The sequence below is a fragment of the Empidonax traillii genome, unplaced genomic scaffold, assembly GCF_003031625.1.
Source record: "Empidonax traillii isolate 1590-97213 ecotype Southwest subspecies unplaced genomic scaffold, ASM303162v1 scaffold40:size2234952, whole genome shotgun sequence".
Lineage (NCBI taxonomy): Eukaryota > Metazoa > Chordata > Aves > Passeriformes > Tyrannidae > Empidonax > Empidonax traillii.
Genome location: NW_020955233.1, coordinates 191,892 through 195,332, shown reverse-complemented (window position 1 = coordinate 195,332; position 3,441 = coordinate 191,892).

Genomic DNA, 3,441 nt, shown 5'->3' with positions numbered 1-3,441 from the left:
GTGTGCAGACAGAGTGTTTAACTGAGGCCTCCAGCCTGCCCAGTATCCAGGGTGGGTGACAGCAATGGTCCTCCTGACCACACCCTCCAGGGAGTTTATCCTTGACCCTCTTCAGAGCAAGTAAGTGATTATACTTGACTACTTCCTTCCAGATCCACCACTCTTTATCCTGATTTCTCAGCAACTGCTGGATCTCTGGACCCTCTGGTCCCTGAGTAGTGTGTGTGGTGATCATCTTCCTTGGGGCAGCTTCTTGGTGTGGCTTTTCAGATGAAAATTGCCAAGCTAGGAGCCTGTGAGTACCTGGATAAGTCCTGGAAAGGGAAGGTGCTGACTTCTGGGAAAGAAGGGTAGGTTGGATGGAGCTTGGAGCAACCTGGTCCAGTGGCAGGTGGAGTTCCCACAGGGATACTGGAGTTCCCTTCCAACCTTAACTGTCCTATGATTCTTTGATCTCAAGCACAGGCTTCTTTTTAACTGTCACTTTTAGCAGGTGACTTATTTCCTTATCAGTCCCTTCTACTGCTCTTCCAGGAACCATTTGTGAGTGGGAGCTGGCTGGGACATTCTGCTGGGATAAGCTACAGGCAGCTGAATTTGGAGCAGAAGTAGACAAGCCACACAAAACAGGTGGGATCAAATTCCACTCTCCGTGGGGTGGTTTGCAGAAAGATGAGAAAGGAGCCTTTATACAGCAACAGAGGGAGGACATTTCCAGCTCAGATAAATTTGCTTTCTCATCCTGCAGGGACAGGGACACCTTTCACCAGACCAGGCTGTCAGAGCCCCATCTAGCCTGGCCTTGAAGACTTCTAGGTATGGGGATTCCCTCCTGCCTTTCTCATGGTCCCTGTAAAATCCATAAAGGCAAAAGATCACTGTCAGACAGCAATGTGGCTGCATCTCCTGGGTCTGGAGATGATGAGAGTGTTCCCACTCACTCCAGAGGCTGTAGGGCAGGATGGGAGGTAACAAGTATGGACCCAGCACAGGCACTGCCCTCAGGCCAGGGGTCTCAGGGGTTCTCTCTGCTCCCACAGACTTGGATTTGGTGCTGAGTTGACTCAGAGTGATTCTACCTGACTCACTCAGGAGCAGGGCTGAGCTTTTCCAAAGGAAAACTCACATTAAACTCTGTCAGAAGGCTCTGGTGACCATATGGAGCTGGAAGAGAGGTGGGGGCCAGCCCTGACCTTTATTGTAGGGAGGGCAGCGCTGCTGACCCTCTCCCTGCCCCCTGGGGGGCTGTTCCCAGCCCGCTCAGGTTGTTCCACAGGGCCCTCCGCTCAACAACACAATTAAATCCTTGAGTTCAGGTTTTATTGTTTCCATGTGCAGCTAAGTATCTTAATCTGGGCTGTTTGGGGAATTTTTATCCAGTGGATCCCTTGGTATGCCTGGAATGTTTGCTTTTCCTACTGTGTGCGTGTGTTTGAGGCACTGCTGTGAAAACAAGGGCTTCCTGCCTGCCTTGTAAATCTTTCCTTGATTGGCAGAGTGGCCTTTGGTGATTAATCAAGGGGCACGACGGAGCTGACACCCTCCAGGAGCTGCTCCTTGCAAATCCCCAGCACATCGGTGGGAGACCTGGGAGGGGGACCCCGAGAGCTGGCTGCTCTCCAGAGCTGTGTGGTGACACGGGATTTCGGTAAGAGCCTGGGAGAGGAAGGACTGAGCGGAAATTCCAGCGAGCTAAGGAAATGCTCCAGAGGGCCAGGACTTGGGAGGCATTTTCTATTGTATCATCGAGCTGAAACATGCAGCTCTGCTTGGAGGGATTCGCTTGGAGGCCAAGGAAACCTTCCCACCTTGGCTGGGCTGGGAAATGGGGAGCTTTATCCCAGCTAAACCTTCCCACCTTGGCTGGGCTGGGGAAGGATGAAATTTGTCCCAACCAAACCTTCCCACCTTGTCTAACTGGGAAGGGGGATATTTACCCCCAACCAAACTTTCACAACCTTGGCTGGACTGGGAGAAGATGAAGTTTATCCCAGCCAAACTTTCCCACCTTGGCTGGACTGGGGAGAAGGTTTATCCCAACCAAACCTTCCCACCTGGTCTGACTGGGAAGAGGGATATTTTCCCCCAACCAAACTTTCCCGCCTTAGCTAGGCTGGGAAAGTACACCACGTACAGGTGAAGCTTTCTCCGAGAGACAAGTCCAGGATGTCATAAAAGGGGAAACTGCTCCGAAAACCAGGACCACCGTGTTGGTTCACTTGGGCGTCTTCACATTCCCGTTGGAGGCTTGCAGGTGTCACAAGGCAGCTCCAGCATCCTGGCCAAGGGACTCTAATTTGTCCCAACTAATGCAACTATTGCTGTTCCAGCAACTGAGCTGTCCCATGTTCCCAGAGGACGATGGGAACAAAAAGCTGGCAGAGCTGCAGGCTGGCCCCAAGACCAGCCCCAAACTCATTGCTGTAAGCAAGGACACCTTCAGTGTGGGAGTCTGGTGGGGATTTGCCACTGGAGAGTTCAGTACCTGGCATTTTAGATGATATTGTGAGATGTAGCAAGAAGTTTTTTACAATGAGGATCTTAAAAACCTGGCACAGGTTGCATAGAGAGGTGCTGGCTGCCCCATCCCCGGCAGTGTTTAAGGCCAGGTTGCACAGGGCTTGGAGCAACCTGGGCTAGTGAAAGATGTCCCTGCCCATGGCAGGGGGTGAGATGGGATGATCTTTAAGGTACCTCCCAACCCAACCCTTTCCAGGATTCTATGAAAGCATTTCTGCCACACAGTGGTGACAGTCTGGGCAGAGCCCTCCAGCCCCTCACTGCTCCTGGACAAACTGCTCCCAAGGCCCTGCCTCTGTTTATCCTGCTGGATATCAAATGGCTGCTGGTTATGGGACCTCCTGGAGCCCCTCTCTCCACATCTGTCTATGTCCTCCTGACAGGTGAGACCAGCCTGTGGGTTCATCCATGTTCTGTCGTTCCCAGGCAGTGTTGGGTTTGGAGGTGCTGCTCCACCTTTACACCCTGCTGTGCTCCCTCCCTACACCTGCTGGAGGGAGAGATGCTCTTCACTGTCCCCTCTCCACACCTGTCCTGATGTCACTCCAGCCTCTCTCCCAACCATCACCAACAGGAGAAGCACAAAAACGCATGGCCCAGGGAACAGGGGGTGTTTCCCAGGCACTTTGTGTCCCCAAGCAGTGAGCCCTCTGGGCATCCATGTGTCAGCTGTGTCCAGCCTGGTGACACCCTCACTGTCACAGTGCCTGGGGATGTTCAGTGCTGTTGAGGTGCCACCTCCATGTCTGGCACATATTCCCTTGTGTTCCAACCCCCACACAGCTCTCAGCATGGCTCTGGTGTTTGGATGTGGGTGGGAATGATCCCAGAGGTGACACAGACCTGCTCTGTCCCACTTTGTGTGGTCTCTGGGCCACCTGTGATTCATTGCCATGGGGCGGCTGGAACCAAGTGAGCAGG